Source organism: Armigeres subalbatus, unplaced genomic scaffold, assembly GCF_024139115.2.
Source record: "Armigeres subalbatus isolate Guangzhou_Male unplaced genomic scaffold, GZ_Asu_2 Contig210, whole genome shotgun sequence".
In the NCBI taxonomy this organism is placed as follows: Eukaryota; Metazoa; Arthropoda; class Insecta; order Diptera; family Culicidae; genus Armigeres; species Armigeres subalbatus.
This window is the reverse complement of record NW_026942946.1, coordinates 21,758-41,041: the sequence shown is the minus strand read 5'-3', so window position 1 is coordinate 41,041 and position 19,284 is coordinate 21,758. Positions and strand designations below refer to the sequence as shown.

The 19,284-nt window shown below is 39.9% G+C and overlaps 1 pseudogene; it reads left to right on the top strand.

The window, feature by feature from the left end:
- The first annotated feature begins 843 nt into the window (after nt 1–843).
- Nucleotides 844–18,434, top strand: LOC134203763 (catenin delta-2-like; annotated as a pseudogene).
- Nucleotides 18,435–19,284: the final 850 nt, after the last annotated feature.

The following is a 19,284-nucleotide window of genomic DNA, read 5'->3' as shown; positions in this document are numbered from 1 at the left end:
AACCAAAAAGGTTAGCTCCATTCATCAATAATAAATAAAACACATAGAATTGCAATCAAGTGGTCACAAATTGTTATCATTCCACTGCCAGGGCTTGGATAATTCGACAATGGTGAAGTTTTATTTACTTGTACGCGCAGTTACTCGGTACACTCGAATCTAGCAATTCAATGGCACGCATACTAAATTTGAATACAATAGAAAAAGGCAATTTGGGGGAATTCGGTAGAATAACAATAAAATATTCATCGGCAAGCGAATAGGCATATAGTGAGATGAGCTTGGCGGCTATGGCTGACCGGTGATTTATGATCTTGTTCCAGTCCAGTTTTCTCGAACGAATCTAAAGCTTCAAGATTGATGAAGCATATTTGATTTATTCGGGCTTTTCGAGCGGGAGATCTTCTTTTGGATACCCATCACCAAATTTGATTTCGTTTGTTACAAACATATGGAATTATGAATTGATGTAAACAGAAGTTAATTTAACCCCAAATGATTGGTAAATTTTCCGCAAGTTGCATTAACATCAATTTTTGTGTTGCGATCTATTGTAATTGCTGGAAAGTTTTTTTCTGAACTGAACTAACTTCTAGTTTAACTCGTTTGTTGATTTTTCAAACCTTTTCAATTTAAACTATTTTTGTTTACTATTCATTCACTTTTTGTTACTATTCATTATTTTTAGATACTTTTTTTGCATATCCCATCAAATAAGAAGTAGCATAATGGATCTCTCAGTTGAACATATTATCAATCTAATTTAGTCATGCTTATGACATCATTCCTGAAGAAACCAGTTTACTGATAGCAGATTTCTTTCTCTTTTTCTTTCAGATGGAAAACCGCACCAAAGCTTAGGCGTCTTCAAATTGATAGAGAGTGCAGGAGATAATACACTCGCGAAAAAAAAACACACGTTGCATCGTCAACCGCCACTACTCTACTCGCGATTCCAGTGGAACAGAACGATTCACATGTGTCGCCGACGTTGTCGTCAGTGGCCCTGAAAATCGAAACGGGGGCGCAAAAAAGGCTTGAAAGATCCCCACGCATTCTTACCATATCGCAAAAGGTTTATTCTTTCGTTCAAGAAGGACCCTTCAAAGGTTTTTATCGTAGTCGATATTGTCGCGTCGCTTTCGCCATCAACAAAGGGGAAGAATAAGATTCGAAGTAGGAGATTTCTACGAAGGCACGTTCCGGTTGAACAACGATACAAAGGGAACCGCACTACCTTCGTCACCAAGGGTGGATGGAACAACTGCCGAAGGAAGAGTGATTGGGGAAACGAGTGATAGGTTAATTATAGTGGCATTTATTTATCCGGAAACGACTTTTATCTAGTAACCAAATTGTCAATTGAGACAAAGTGCTTGTTGGGAGAAAAGAAGAACGGGTATTAGAATGTGCTTGAAAAGCATATTTTTTTGAATGGTCTCATCATTACCGGTGTAAATCGGTATATTTGTATTGAGATAAAGTGTTGTATTTTTTTTTGGTTCCACCTGTTTTGTAACATGCAATATAAGAAACATAAAAGATCAGTAAATAGACTATGACCGCTAACAGCGAAATGTTTTGAGTGATGCAAAGTGAAAATATATTATTTTTCTCATATGTTATCGTGTGCAATACAGTTTAGCCATTAGAATTTTAGTGTATTAGCAAGTCACGAGTGCGGTGCACGCATTTACGGGAACCACAACATTCCAACAATATCCATCATCAATGCATAGTGAGGATGATCTAATAGCTCGTACTCATAAGCAACAAACGACACAGCAAATCACGACTGTAACGAAGGTCGTGCGAGAGGTGAAACAGTTGGGACCGGATGGGCAGCCATTTGATTATGTAGCAATGCCTCTCGACATGGGACCCGATGGACAACCGATCGACTACGTGTCGATGCCTATGGGAATCTACACGACTCGATCACAGTATATGAACTACAACCATTTGGACCAGCAGGAACAGATGGCGGCGGCGGCAGCCGCTTCGCAATCTCACATGGGGCCTGGCGGGAAAAATATGGTTGGACCCGGTGACAAGGGACAGTATCAGACGCACTACCAAGACTACGAACACTATTCACAGTATACGGATTCCGGCTATGACCCGGCCGGTGTGCATCATCCGCCTCATCCGCAGTCCTACCTCGGAGAGTATCAGATCAATGATCGCTCGACACCTCACAACTCGAGTGAAAATAGCGAATCCTCAATACCACTTCCCATGAACGTGCCTCAGATGGGAAATCCATCGGCCAACCTCCTACCACCGGGATATATGCAGGGACAATATGACGAAATGGGTGAATACGTAATAGCGCCATCGCCGGGAGGTCCAGTTGACCGCCTCTACCCTGACAACCCTTCCGCAATGGTTTATGGATATGTGTCTACACCTCCCTACGGAACAATCAGTTCGCATGGTCACATGGACCCATCCGGTGCCAGCGAGCCTACGTACGCTACAAAACAACTCGCATACGAAGCAGCCAGTGCCGGTCAAAGGGGTGTTCCTCCCGAAGGTGCTTGCTATTACGATGGCGAGGACGATCTTCCCCAGCATATGCAAAACCTGCAAATACATAACCATGTCTTTCTGCAGCATCACATTATCACATCCCCAGGAGGTAATAATCGATCTGGTGGAGGCGGACCCGAAGGTCCCGATCTCGAAGACCAACGCCAAATGAAATGGCGAGATCCAAACCTAACCGAAGTGATCGGTTTCCTCAGTCATCCCAACAACGCCATCAAAGCCAATGCTGCCGCTTATCTTCAACATCTGTGCTACATGGATGATCCAAACAAACAGCGAACACGAACACTTGGCGGTATTCCACCGCTAGTTAAACTTCTAGGTCACGAAAACACCGACGTGTATCGAAATGCTTGCGGTGCGCTGCGAAACTTATCCTATGGTCGTCAAAACGACGAAAATAAACGTGCAATCAACAGTGCCGGGGGTATCCAGGCGCTTATTCATCTGCTCAGGCGGACATCCGAATCCGACATCAAGGAGTTGGTAACCGGAATCATATGGAACATGTCATCGTGTGAAGATTTGAAAAGGTTTATCATCGACGATGCGATTCTAGTGATTGTGTCATACATTATCATTCCACATTCCGGCTGGGATCCAACGAATCCGGGCGAAACCTGCTGGAGTACCGTGTTCCGTAATGCGTCCGGTATTTTGCGAAACGTCAGTTCAGCTGGGGAATATGCCAGGAAAAAGCTGCGTGAGTGTGAAGGTCTAGTGGACTCGTTGTTGTACGTGGTCCGGATAGCGATCGAGAAATCGAACATTGGTAACAAAATAGTGGAAAACTGCGTCTGTATACTGCGGAATCTGTCGTACCGGTGCCAGGAGGTGGAAGACCCCAACTATGACAAAAATCCCATTCCGCACTACAGCAGCGCGGACGGGTCGCATGGTAGTGCGATTGTGAGTGCGGCATCTTCGAAAGGTGAAAATTTGGGCTGTTTCGGGGCGAGCAAAAAGAAGAAAGAACAGCAGGCAGCGGCTGCGGCGGCCCAGCAGGCTGCCGACACGAAGGATCACTCCAACGCGAACGGCGATCCGGCCAGGATGGCCTATAAGAACACGGCGCATTACAAGGGTAAGTTATGAGTTGACTACTGAGTCCCATATAGAGTACTTTAATTTTGCTTTGGCGCAATATTGTAGCTCTAACAACAGTTGCTCGTTTCACATACACATATGTCTTGCTATGATTTTAAGGTTACGTTTTTTTGTCACCTATTAGTTTTTCTTCATTTTTTTTTATTTAAATGATCATGAAAAAAAAATAAGGCTTTTTTAAAACGTACTTTTAACCCTTATGCGGCCGACGGGGTACCCGTGTTCCTTTTTCAAATTCAAGTGGTGATATTTCAATGAATTTTTATAGCTGAAAGCTGAAACTCGGTGACATCCAAGAACTCCATACAATGGAGCATCTGTGAGAAAATCACGTTGATACACTGAGGAGGGACGTGGGGAGGGGCATCTGCATTTTTTTACCCCGTGGACGGCCGACAGGGTACCCGTGTTCCACTAAATTGATATTTTGTTAACTTTAACAATTTTCAACCGATTTTGATAATTTTGACAGTTTTGGAAACAGAAACTCATATACTTTTTGCCCATAGTCAAGGTTTACAGCTTTTGTCCATGGTTATACAAGAAATCTTTGAAGTAAGACTTAAGAGTCTACACACGTAACCGAAGGACTATCAACCAGTTTCAAATATATTACATGCTCATTGCGCTTCTTAGAATAGTCGGTGTTCACAGTATACATTATGGGTCTCCAAAAACCCCTGGAGTAAGGCCTAAGTCACCCAAAAAATCCCTGGAATAAGATCTTATGGTCTGCTAACGTAACCAAAGGTCTATCGTGTAAATTTTAAACGGTACATGCTCTTTATGGTGCTTAGCATATAATGCTTTCACAGTATATGTTCCTGGTCATCCAATGACCTTTTCTTAAAACATGTTTGCATTCCAAGTAGTTCTTGTTGCTGTCATTGATTCCAGGTAGTCTCCGAACTCCATACAGTCAAGGTCTTCGGATCAATCTCCGTAATGGAGGCAGTTAACGAAGAATAAACCAGTTGCGTGACCCCTTTTTGGTATATGTTTGTATTCAAAGTAGTTCTTGTTGTTGTCGTGGGCTCCAGGTAGTCTACGAACTCCATAGAGTCAAGATCTGTGGATCAACCTCAGTAACGGAGGCAGTTATTGAAGAATAAACAAGTTGTGTGACCCCTTCTTGGTATTTGTTTGTATTCCAAGTAATTCTTGTTGTTGTCATTGGTTACAGGTAGTCTACAAACTACAAAAATTCAAGGTCTGTGGTTCAACCTCCGTAATGGAGGCAGTTAATGAAGAATAAACAAGCTGTGTGACCCCTTCTTGGTATATGTGTATATTCCAAGTAGTTCTTGTTGTTGTCAAGGACTCCAGGTAGTCTACGAACTCCATAGAGTCAAGGTCTGGGGATCGACCTCGGTAACGAAGGCAGCGTTTGAAGAATAAAAAAGTTTTGTGACCCCTTCTTGATATATGTTTGTATTCCAAGTAGTTCTTGTTGTTGTCGTTGGCTCCAGGTAGTCTACGAACTCGATAGATTCAAGGTCGGTGGATCAACCTCCGTAATGGAGGCAGTTATTGAAGAAAAACAAGTTGTGTGACCCCTTCTTGGTATATGTTTGTATTTCATGTAGTTCTTGTTGTTGTCGTGAGTGCCAGGTAGTCTACGAACTCCATACAGTCAATATCTTCGGATCCATCTCCATAATGGAGGCAGTTATCGAAGAATAAACAAGTTGCGTGACCCCTTCTTGGTATATGTGTGTATTCCAAGTAGTTCTTGTTGTTGTCGAGGACTCCAGGTAGTCTACGAGCTCCATAGAGTCAAGGTATGGGTTTCAACGGAGGCAGTTATTGAAGAATAAACAAGTTGTGTCACGCCTTCATGGTATTTGTTTGTATTCTAAGTAGTTCTTGTTGTCATTGGTACCAGGTAGTCTACGAACTCCATGGAGTCAAGGTCTGTGGATCAATCTTCGTAATGGAGGCAGTTATTGAAGAATAAACATGTTTTGTAACCTCTTCTTGGTATATGTTTGTATTCCAAGTAGTTCTTGTTGTCGTGGGCTCCAGGTAGTCTACGAACTCCATATATTCAAGGTCTGTGGATCAACCTCCGTAATGGAGGCAGTTATTGAAGAATAAACAAGTTGCGTGACCCCTTCTTGGTATATGTTTGTATTTCATGTATTTCTTGTTGTTGTTGTGAGTTCCAGGTAGTCTACGAACTCCATACAGTCAAGATCTTCGGATCAATCTCCGTAATGGAGGCAGTTATCGAAGAATAAACAAGTAGCGTAACCCTTTCTTGGTATATGTTTGTATTCCATGTAGCTCTTGTTGTTGTCGTTGGCTCCAGGTAGTCTACGAACTCCATAGAGTCAAGGTCGGTGGATCAACCTCCGTAACGGATGCAGTTATTGAAGAACAACTGGGAGGGATGGAAGGTAGCGGTTTTCCTCCAATACCTTTTCCGAACTTAATCTATTACATGTTGTGCATATGCATAATCGAGTTTCAGACATAGTAATTAATTTCCACTCCGGGTGGCTCAATACCCGGAACATAGGCAATTAACTTTGAATGTACTGAACTCGAAAGGCGATCTCTCTTCGCTTATGTGGTCGAGTTGGGATCTGACTGGCCCAATCTCACACAACCCTACTTCATCGAACGCCGTTGGTGATGAAGCAAGTGTGTAGGAGCCAGATAACACTAAATACTCATCCTACTTGGTTGGCATTGTACAAAAACATATATGAGAGCTTAATTACTATGTCTGAAACTTGATTATGCATATGTACAACATGTGATAGATTTAGTTCGGAAAAGGTATTGGAGGGTAACCACCCCTTCGGTGGGGTTTGATCCCACGACCCCAGAGAGTTAGTTCTGAGAATGTATTGCGAGAGTTCGGCTACATGCCCGGTGCTGTGAATTTGGTTTCATCAGTACCCGCTAAGCTGCGGAGAACGACGGAGGTCCTTCATAGTTTAGTAGGGAAAACACCTGTCTAGCGTACTGGTTTCGTTGGATCAAACCCCACCGAAGTTCTCTAGATCAATCTCCGTAATGGAGGCAGTTGTCGAAGAATAAACAAGTTTTGTGACCCCATCTTGATATATGTTTGGATTCCAAGTAGTTCTTGTTGTTGTCTTGAGCTCCAGGTAGTCTATGAAATAGAGTCAAGGTCGATGGATCAACCTCCTTAATAGAGGCAGTTATTTGAAAATAAGCAAGTTGTGAGACTCCTTCTTGGTATATGTTTGTATTTTAAGTAGTTATTTTCATTGTCGTGGGCTCCGTAATGAAGGCAAGGCAGAATACGTGAATGGAATCCGTATTTTTTTGTCGAAGAGACGTACAAACTTATCAACAGGTACTCATAAATGATTCATAATAAGCTACAGGCAGTGAAAGTTATTTCATGAAAATCGGGTCGAAAACGTGATAAAATCGGGTTAGACAAACTCAGGGGCTGACAAAATCTGGGAGTGACAAAATCGGGTCACACACTTAATTTTTTTTACCGGGATCTCAGCAAAATGTTGAACTTTTACCGAGATTCGCACAGCCGTGCCCCAGCAAACATGATTTTTGCCGAGATTTCTGTCAAAATTGCTGAAAATCAGCAAAAATTTTACCGAAAATCAGCTAACAAACGCCATTTTTGCTGAAATATCAGTTTTTTATTTTGCTGGCGCACGGCTGTGCGGATTTTTGCCGAGCTGCAAAAATAAAAACTAAGTGTGCAACCTCATCTGAGTGAATATACGCATTCCTAGTACAGTAGCCGTTCGATAACTGCAAAATGTTTACTTTTCAGTTATCGAATGCCGTTCGATAACTGCAACGCCTTCTAGACGTCAAACGGTTGTCAATCGAACGTCAAATACAAGAAAAGTGCATCTAAATGTGCAGCGCAATGCAGCTGTCATTGAGTCTGACATCGGTTTGAAGTTTAGCGGTCTGATAACTGTAAAACTGTTGCAACTATTGAATTGCAGTTAAATGACTTGCAGTTATCGAACGTCTGCTGTAGTTTTGTTTTGGCCATGGTACTAGGTAGTCTATGAACTCCATAAAGTAATGATCTACAGATCAACCCCCCAGACGGGAGGCTATTGGTATATGTTTGTATTCCAATTAGTTCAAGTTGTTGTCATTTGCTCTAGACAGTTATTGAAGAATAAACAAGATGTGAAACCTCATCTTGATATATTAGCATTCCAAGTAGTTATTGTTGTCTTGTTGTTGTTGGTTCCAGGTAGTATACAAACTTCATTGATATCACTAATATGAAGTCTATGCTTTGGAAATGCAAAATGTAAATAAATTGGAACGATACAACTTCACGCCGAGAACGTGAGGGAAAAACGGGCTAATATTGCAAAGATCATGTACCATATTAAAATTAGATTAAAGCCACTCCTCACGGAATCCAAGTTTCAAAGTGCTCGCGTTTTCGGGGGCACACCAATCGATACGGAGGCGGCGCACAACTGTATTTTTTGTTGATTTAGCTTTGCTGCGTCGCAGCATGCGTGAAATAATAATAATGAAAGATGTGCGTTGCTTCCGTATTGAGTGGGGTGCCCTGAAAACGCGAGCACTTTGAAACTTGATTCCGTAAGGAGTGACCTTAAAGACCCTCTAGATATTCGTGTAAGCCTAGAAGTCTAACTCCATAAATTTCTAGGATGACCATTAGCATATGCCATGAGCGCATTTTATTCATGGGCCCCAAAGGCATGTACCAAATTTAAAACAGGCCGATATATCTCTGGTGTAGATCCTAATGCCTTACTTCAGGGTTTTCTTGGATGATCATGAACATTTAAAATGGGTGCTTTCTATTCTACGTACTATAAATGGCATGTATAACTATTCAACTAGGCCGAAGGAACTCTGGTTACGCGTGAAGTTCTTGCTGTTCTCTTGGAGACCCATGAACATATGCAATGAAAACGGTATATTCTATGTACCAAAAAGGGCATATGCCACTTTTGAAACAATCCGAAAGGTTACGTGTGAAGATCCTGAGGCCTATTTTAGCATTTTCTTGGAAGACCATAAACATATGCAATGGACGTATTCTATTCTATGTACCACAAAGGGCATGTACCACTTTTGAAACAAGCCAAAAGATCTCTGGGTACCCATGCAGATTTAAAGTCCTATTCCAGGGTTTTCTTGGATGACCATGACCCTATGCAATGGACGCAATCTATTCTATGAACCACAAAGGGCATGTAACACTTTTGAAAAAATCTGAAAGATCTTTAGTTACGTGTGTAGATCTTAAGGCCTTTTCCAGGGTTTTCTTGGATGACCATGAACATATGCAATAAAGGCGTTCTATTCTATGTACCACAAAGGGCGTGTTCCAGTTTTGAAACAATCTAAAAGATCTCTGGATACGCGTGTAGACCTGAAGGCCTTTTCCAGGGTTTTCTTGGATGACCATGAACATATGCAATGAAGGCACCAGAGGACTTATCCGAGAGATTTCTTCGATTGCGCAGAACATATGTAGTGATCACATTTGATTTTAAGATGCGCAAAGAGCATGTACCACTTTTGAGACAAGTCCATAGACCCATGGTTACGAGTGTAGACCTTAGGCCTTACTCCAGAGATTTCTTGGATGACTCGGAACATACACTGTGAACGCATTCTATGCTAAGTACCACAAAGAGCATGTACCGTGTTTGAATTTGCATAATAGGCCTTTGGTTACGCGAGTAGATCTTTAGGCTTTACTCCAGGGATTTCTCGGATGACTAAGACTTCATTTCAGGGATTTTTGCATTACCCGAAGCATATACTGTAAACACCTTCAATTCTAAGAAGCGCAAAGAGCTTGTAACATATTTGAAACTGGCTGAATGGCCTTCGGTTACGCGTGTAGACTCTTAAGCCTTACTTCAAAGATTTCTTGTATAACCATGGGCATATGCTGTAAACTTTGACAATAGGCAAAAAGTATATGAGTTTCTGTTTCCAAAACTGTCAAAATTATCCAAATCGGTTGAAAATTGTTGAAGTTATGAGAATATCAATTTAGTGGAACACGGGTACCCTGTCGGCCATCGACGTGTGTTTTTTTTGTTGGCCGCATAAGGGTTAATTTAAAGATTAATTTGCCTTTCTCGAATTTTTTCAAAAATTTCTCGTTCATTTCTGCTTTACTGCATTACTTCCACAATGCATTAACAGTAAACTTAATTGTAATCAAACAAATGTATTATTTCCTTTTTTATGTAAACATATTATAGGTAGTAGCCTTTTCTGTTATTCGAATATGATCTGATTTGCAACTGAGTCTCAGCATATTATTTTTAGCAATTTTAGTAGAAAGTAAATAAGTTCTTTTGAAAACTATCCTGTCTTTCCTTTGTGCAAATAACACACTATTCGTTAATATTTTAGGTGCGGAGCAGCTGTGGCAGCCCGATGTTGTACATTCCTATCTTGCCTTACTACAAAGCTGCTCGAACCCGGAAACGCTGGAAGCGGCGGCCGGGGCGCTGCAGAATCTGGCAGCTTGCTACTGGCAACCTAGTATAGAGATCCGTGCCACCGTACGGAAAGAAAAGGACTTCCGATCCTGGTAGAGTTGCTACGGATGGAGGTGGACCGCGTGGTGTGTGCTGTGGCGACTGCTTTGCGGAATCTGGCTATTGACCAAAGAAATAAAGAATTGATAGGCAAGTACGCGATGCGAGATTTGGTTCAAAAGTTACCCTCAGGCAATCCCCAGTGCGACCAGGGCACTTCAGACGACACAATCGCAGCCGTGCTAGCCACCTTGAATGAAGTGATTAAAAAGAATGCAGAATTTGCGCGATCTCTATTGGAAGCGGGAGGTGTCGAGCGGTTAATGAACATGACAAGGCAACGACTAAAGTACACGCCAAGAGTTTTGAAGTTTGCCGGCCAACTGTTGTTCACAATGTGGCAACACCAGGAACTGAGAGATGTGTACAAGAAACACGGTTGGAAGGAGCAGGACTTTGTGACGAAAACGATCGCCTCGCGGAATGTGAACAGCAGCAACGGTGGCAGCTACAGCGACAACTCACCCAATTCGCCCAACAACACACTAAACCGTCCTATGGCATCCCAGGGTGGAACCAGATATGAAGATCGAACCATGAAGCGACAGCAGACGTCTAACAACGGTGGACAAGCGATGTCCCTGCCTCCAAGCGACGGAGCCGTCAAGATGGGTAAGTCCGCCGTGGTCGCCCGGGTAGATTCCAGTCACCGTGAGTCATTCTAATCTAATGTGTCGCTTTTCCCGAACTTGTAGGCAGATGAATCTACACAATCCAATCTAGCAGGGTAGACAGAAAAGGATAGTAACTTAACAACAACCAACACTACACCACAACCACAACCACCACACAAAATTTTCGAGTCGGGATAGGACGCGGTGTGCGCAGCTATTATACGGTAGCAGAAATCTATTTATCTAGGAGAGCACTCTCAAACTGAAACACAGAAACAGGTATACATTCCCATCAGCAGCTGATGGAATTCGGTTAGTCTTTGAGGCGGACAGCAGACCTACTTTCCATTTTTGCGTATTCACACATACGACTTTACTCGGAACTGTTCATTCCCATTGGTTACAAAAGGGACATAAAACTGACTCAAGGAGTAATCTAGACTACAGTATGGTACGTCACGTAAACAGTTAGAAATACCAGAAAACACGACAGCTAATTAGTAGCAAACAAAGGGTATTCCAATATAAATCGTAGAGTATAGTTTACACCCAAGCAGAAAGTTATTGGAAATCTACCGCCCACAAATATTTGCTAGAGCTTAATTGAAACAATTTTCAACTTTTTTTTTTCTAATTTATTGTGTTGCAATTTTTTGAGAAATGATCACCAAACCAACCTTTGCTTTAGTTGCTTCAAAGATACAAATATACTTCACAATACAAATATAATAATTTTGGAGTTGTCTCGTTAGGTATGAGGTAGTTCGTTTGGCCTTTGGCGGAATAGTAGTTTGAGAAAAACAAGAATTGGATCGTTGTGTATGGCAAAAAAACTACAAAACATAAAACAACCTTTGAAATGTGAAGAAAATTATGATTTTTGCTTGTATAAAGCGAAATGTCTTCACCGAATAAGAAAATTAAATTCCATCTAATTGAAGAACGAAATTTTGAAGATGGCCTTACAGTTGATGTCAATATGCGCCTCGAATGCTGCGCATTTTTAGCAAAATTTATTAAACACGGATGTATTTATTAATTGAGACTAAGGCTGGAATAGCATTTGCTGCACATAAAAATCGTCTCCATTTAGTTCGATCCCAGGATAATGCACGTTGCCAATCACGCTGTCTACGAAGGATCCAAAAAAACGTCTTCCACCTTACTCACTCCGCATCTTGCCTTCTCGCCGGTTTACTGTTTGTCATTCTGGCTACGTGCCCGGCCCGACGCAGTCGTCCTATGTTTGCGGTGTTAACGATGGATGGCTATCCCGTGGTTCATTTGCCATCTGTACCCTACCATAGATGGTACGCAGCACTTTCCTTTCAAAAACTACATGTGCGCGTTGTTCCCCCACGAGCATGGTCCAGGGCTCGTGTTCGTAGAGAACTAACGGTCTAATGAGGGTTTTGTTGTTCCCTGCTGGTATCGTTATTGGAGGTCACCAGTGAGCCCAAGTACACGAATTCTCCAGCCACCTCGATTTTGTTACCACCGATACAAACTCGTGGTGGGTGGCTCACATTGTCTTCTCTTGAACCTCTTTCTATCATGTACTTCGTCTTTGACGATGACTAGCCTGAAGCGCTTATCTTCGCTCTTCATTCTGATGTAAACTTCCTCATGAACGGACTCCGTAGAAAACGTACCACTCGTGTCAATGCGTGGCCTTCGTATTACCCCTTCCGAAGTAATGTTGAATAGCAGGCACGAAAGACCATCACCTTACTGTAACCCTCTGTGCATTTTCAAGGGATTGGAGAATGTCCCTGAAATTCGAATTACGCACAACACCCAAAGATTGGCCAACCGTATAAGTTTATCCGTAAATCCGTGTTCGTGCATTAACTGCTATAGCTGATCTTGATCGATTGCATGCGGCTTTGAAGCCCATAAATAGATGATATTTGACGTACGGCGAACACCTGTTTTGTGGTAGATCGTTCGCCCATAAATTCCGTCTGGTACTGCCGCACGAACTCTCTTGTAATTAGTGCTAGTCGATGGCATACAATTTAGGAGGGTTCCTTATACAGTAAAGTAATTGCGCAATAGTTGCTACAATCCATCGCCCTTTTTGTAGATGGAGCACGCGATACCTTCCATCCACTCCTATACCAGAACCTCATTCTCCCAAATTTTGGTAATTATCCAGTGTAGCGCTCCAGCCAGTGCCTGACCACCGTGTTTAAATAGTCGAGTCAAGTACGAGACACTGAAGACGGCCCTACTGTTGAGGTCGAAATACGTATCTGTCAAGATACAATTAAGTGGTGGAATTCAATGGGATTGTACAAACTCGTCTTATGACAAGTGTTTAAATAGTTCTCCTGATTGTTGGCCAACCCCAGGAGCTTTGGCACAGTTGCTCCGTCGCTTCATGGTCTTGATCTTCCTGCTGGCGCTTTTTTCTCCGTGCATCTAGATATGAAGGTTGAGAACTATTTGTTAATAATTGTTAGCTTCTGAGTTATGGCGAAGTGGCACCTTCGAAAGTTCAGAATAAATGCACAATTTTGTAGAATATTCTACTATCGTGTCTCTGCTATCGGATAATAAAGTATTTCAGTTTTTGAGACCTTCCTTAGTTGTCCGTGATCAGTGATCAGAACATTACAACCAGTGAGTGTAAAATTAAACCGCAGAATTAAACCAATTCCAATGACAACAGCATTGTCCTCTCTTGTAAATGTCGGGATAAGCAGAACTCACAAAGGCGATTGTCCTAAATTGCAACAAATTAGGACAACTATCTTTTGCCGCGCGTGAACAAAAGTAGGATTGGATGGATTTTAAAGTTATTTTCGATAACAAATCAATGGGTTGCCAACATTTAGACGAGAACACAGCCATTTGTTGGCATGATTTTAGTTTTAGCCAGGTTTTATCCTAATCACAGTTAGTAAAGTTCGCAACAATCATCTCACCATATTTGTTGCAGATAAAATCGAGCGACATTGTCTTTATCCTCAAAACAAAGACAAAGACATTATCGCTAGTATCTTTTGCTGCCTGTTTTTTAGCGTTTCCAGCAACAGTTTTTCACTACTCTAATTGTATTTGGGGTGGCTCATGTCTTACGTTGCACAACTTGAACTTCATATAAACTCTTATCTCGATTCTTACGCACATTTACCTACTACACAACAAGTTGGATGTCGTTCTTAGTTGATCGTTGTTATCATTCCTAGTCTATTATCAATCAGAATAGAAACATGTTTATCGGTCACTCTTGTGCACGCATGCCCTGTTACCAAATCGCACCCATCCCACATTACATTCCCTTCCACAATCTGACGTAATAATAATCAACTTAATCGTTGTACCATCTGTGTTGAACGAAACATTAACCGTATCATACGATCACCATTCATATGTGTACTGTCTATAAAACATTGAGGAAAGGATTGTTCAGGAGAAGATACCTACCCTGTAATACTCATACAACATTGAAGCGGAATCAAATGAACCTAGCTCAAAGAGTAGAATCTGACGTCACCTAGTCAGTCAATATGTTTGTCATTCGTTATTATATGTAACGTAAAAACCGCTGGTAAAGTAATGTACATTCAAAGTTTAAGGGGAAAAGTTGCGAAGAAAATAGGTTGATTACGTTGTAAATCGACATTTTTTTGTTACGACGAGGAAGAACGAATGTGTATGCGCGGTATTTTAAATTTGGTCATATTAAGTCAAACTTTGTATGACAAATGAGAGCTCACGGAGAATAACGACAACAAAAGCAGGAACAAAACAGCAACAATTTTTTATCCCTCGCTATGTATTTAAAATTGAATAGAGATTAGACTTAATCACTCAAACAGTCACTTCGGTGGCATAATCCAACTGCATACCATACATACAAGCGAAGATTCCCCATAGATCAGCCAGCTATAAGGAATTACAATGAAAATGTACGGCGATAAAACACTGCTCAAAGGGCTTAATGTGCATGTAACAAAACATAGTAAAGAAAAATCACGTAAAAGAGCTAAACGATGATGTAGCCAGGAAACCAAGAAGTAAGAAAAATCAACAGTAGATTAGAACAAATTGAACTAATTGATAAGTGGATGGAGAGGGAAGTTCAGTACATAATTATGGCAAGTTTAATAATCTTAGCAAGGATAGCAAAACAAACCAAGTGGATAAAAGTAATAATTTTATGGTCAATTTTATCAGTAAAAACCAGTTTACAAAAATAAAATTCAACAAAAAAAAACGAAATATTAGGCATCAGCAAGTTCACTTTCACATTCATAAAGACATTCACACACATCCACATATAGCTAATAAATATAAATCGAAACAAACTGTTGCATCATTATGATAACTGAGCACGCATTTAATGGAATCATAGGAACATAAAAAAACCAATCGAAAACTCTCCAACATGGTATCAACCCTTACTGGAAATCATAAAAGCTAGCGCAAAAAATATCAACACAACATTATGTATTTTTGTATAGTCGTACCACTCACAAGCATACGAATACTTCTCTCGATTCTAAATTCTCAAAAGTTATAAAAATGGGAAATAATACTAGTGTGTCAAATCTGTGTCTGGGATTGAACTTGCTCTTTCGTTGTTTGTATTTATTTACGAAGTTATGTGTCATTCGGTAGTACCTGTTTGACACATATCTGAATAACGAAGTTCCTGGTTCCATTTGTTTTGTAATAAAACTCGTAGACTGTCTGGTGAATATACGAATGTATAGTAACGTACCTTGAAGGTAATGATTTTAGCTGAACGCACATGCTAACGGATATGCACAATATCATGTTTTAGTAAGTGCTGAATCTAATACCGTTTTTGGGCTTGAATCTGGGTCTGGTCGAACTCGGACTTCGGATTAGGCGTTTATATTTAAAGTCAGTATTAGTGTCAGTGAAATTCATTTTTATTTCAATCTCCTCAACTCATAATGCATACGAGAATGGTGATTTAAATTTAACCTCACAGTACATCTAATGAACCAATTGACTTCTCTCACTCTTCGTTTGAATGTAAATGGTAGTTATAAATGCGAACATAGTTGTAGATCTTGCAAATTTCTCAGACAAACCTTGCTTCGCTTTATCGAGTACCAACCAAATTTCGAGAAAGTATCTTAAAATTGACCGGTGTTCACAATTTTTTTAGCTAATATTATAGACCTCTCGTAAATATTTCATAATTACCTTGAGGATGTTTGCACTTTCTCTGGGTTTTCTGAACATTATTACATATTTGCAAACTGGTATCGACTTCAGGACCAACATTTCTACACACATGCAAACGTTCCAAAAATATTCAATATGTACAAACCTACTTTTCTGATCTAAAATGAAGGAATATTTTCTAAATTTAACGCAAAATATTCGAAAAAAAATGCACCACTTCTATTAAATGGATGTTATTTATAGGATGCATCAAAATTTTCACGGAACATTACATGTAGCCTAATTTGCCGACTATATTTAGTGTGCTCATAATTTCTGGAACAGTTTATAACCGAAACGTTCTGAAGTGTAAACTCTGCATGACCGGCTGGTTTTAAGATATTTTTTCGTTAATACAAAAATACATACAATACATGCATTTGTTCCAATTTTCAACGCTTGTCAACACTGTTCCTTCAGCCACTTAACTTCAACCCTTACATGGCAAGTTAGGCATGCGGTGCTGGTACTGAAGTGACCAATAGAAGTGCTGTGAGAGTACGACGTAGGCTTTTATCGATATTCGTTTTAAAATCATTTCTTATTACTGCTTTTATTTAATTGATTGTTGGGAATGGGATCAATCTAATTTTTTTTGTTTGGGAAACTACATATTTATACTCGTACTTTCAAGGACAAACGTGGAGCAATGCTTGTTGCTTTCGAACAAAAAGAGCATTGAGTATTAAGTACCTAAAACTATTGATCTGTATCGAAGAAATCGAGAAATTAGTTTGCCAGTTTGTTTTTTTGTTTTCTCGGAATGGTGCAAAATGGATATATGCTGTTCTGTCCGTAATCGCATATTTGTTTCATCTTGTCTTAGGTTTTCTATTCATATGGCACAGATATGCTATTACAGGCAGTGTTTCTCAAACAAATGATTCAATTATTTTTGTTCTGTATCTCTCAAAAAAAAAATTACTTATGAGAATCTCTCAATCAGTGGCAAGTTCGCTTCGCTATATGCCGAAAAAAGTAAATCCATGCAAATATAAAAAAAACAGTGAAAGGTTGGTGTTAATGGCCTTAAATATCGTCAACATAGTTTGGTCATGTGTGCACCATAATTCCAAATTATTTGACACATTTATATTGATTCGGAACAGAAAAATACACAGGTCTTTTTTCGAAAGCATCAACAAAAATCAATCTAAAAGCCTTGTTGATCAATGGTTTTAAAGCATACTTGAAGGATAATTCGATGTCTCCAGGAGCGTTATAAAGCTTATGATGGGTACCTCACTTGTATATTATTGAGATTTGCCATCAAGATGAAGGTCTGTTCTAAAAGTATACACACTTTTTTTATGTACATGGTATCGGAGTTACCGTGAACACACATTTGATTTCAAAAACGCAAATTAATAGGCTTCAACCCAGACAACTTTGTTCAAATCATTGCTTTTTATCAGATACGAATCTCTCGACATGTCTACGTGGTTTATGTATTGTCCTTTCAACATAAACACACACTCATACCTGGTGTCCCCCGAAGATAACTAAAAAAGAAAAAGGGTAAAACAATCCTGAAGATAACTAAAACGAAAGGTAAAACAAAAACAATTATTATCGAAATTATGATTATGGATATTTCAAAACATTGTATCGATGATTGTGGGAAAAGCAAAAAAAAGGATGGAAGCGAGATGTTGATTATAAGAAAACAAAAATAGGAACAAAATTGAAGAAGTAGAGCAACAATACAAAAATACTACATTAACAAGCTGAGAGAGGAATTTCAGTGCAGAAGACAACATTGAGTTAGATCTTTACCATTGAATTTTTCATGACTGAAATTACTGAATGGAGCGAGCGTGAATGGTGATTGCAATTACTTAATCTAAAACGTACGCAACCCTATATACAACAAATTAAAGAAACCCAAACAGTAAATGTATGTACTCCAGGACAAAAAAAGAACACACACACGACTACCAACCATCAGCGATCAAAACTTAGCATGGAAGAAACAATTCGCTACGCCCCGAATGTTATAATTATTAACGACTAAGTAAATAGTTGAAAATTGATTCCATTCATATATTAATCATACTTACATTAATTATAGCTATACATTGATTATATTAAATTGATAAAAAAAAAGAACACGAAGACGGAAAAGTAAGACAAACAACACGCAAATTATAATATTGTATTGCCCCTCTTGAAAATGCCTTTTATTTTGTTGTATACATATATTTACATTTATTTTTCATTGTATTATGTTCTCTTCCTTTTTCATGAAATGTACACTCTGATTACAATTAGTAAATGATTACAATTAAGGGAAAGCAAAAAAAAAAAATATTTTAAAACCGATAAGCATACATACTTTTTGAAATGCAATTAAAAGTAAATAAATTATTGATATTCAAAATAAATACCGAGGTTTGCTTCATTCTTATCCGAAATATCATCTTGTACCTACATTACTGCTAATAAAATATCATTTTTTAATGTTTTTATTCAGATTTTGTCTACATTTGTTTTTTTTATGTAAATAATAAACGTGGTCTTGGTTACTATAATATTACAATATCATATACCACGGGATGGACGGTAGACCCTGAATAGAGGGTTCATGAGGGGTATACTTCGAGCGACCATCAGGAAGTACGGTTTATGGTTAATTATACCCCCAATAGAACAACAAGGCGGGTCAATACAGTTGACCTAGGATGGTATACCTCGCAGTTCAACCCGGAACTATTACAAGAATCATTACGATGGGAAAATCCGACTCTTGGATTAAGCGGCGCGGCTCCGATTTATCCGATGTACTGACACGAGCTTGTGACGTAACAATGCCAAGAAGGACTAAACCAACCGGTTTATTGGTGGTCGATCACGATTGCTGATCTTCGTAGCACCTGTCTTAGAACTAAAAGAACATTGCAACGTACTAGAACCGACGTGGACATGATCGAAAGACTAAAGACAGCGAGCAGAGCTTCAAACTTCAAACTAATGTAGTAAGAGAGCCTGCTTTGAGGAGCTGTGTAGGATGACTAATGACACTCCATGGGGGGATGCATACAGGATAGTGATGGCTAAGACTAGCATACTTCCTGAGAAGCCCCGAAGATGTTAGCCAGCATGGGAGCATGACTCTTCAGACCTTACGAGTCAGTTGACGTGGTAAAGCTAGTGATTAATGATGAGCTTATCGTCACTGAAAAAAGAAAATTTAAGGTGAACAAGGCACCAGGTCCGGATGAAATCTCAAATTT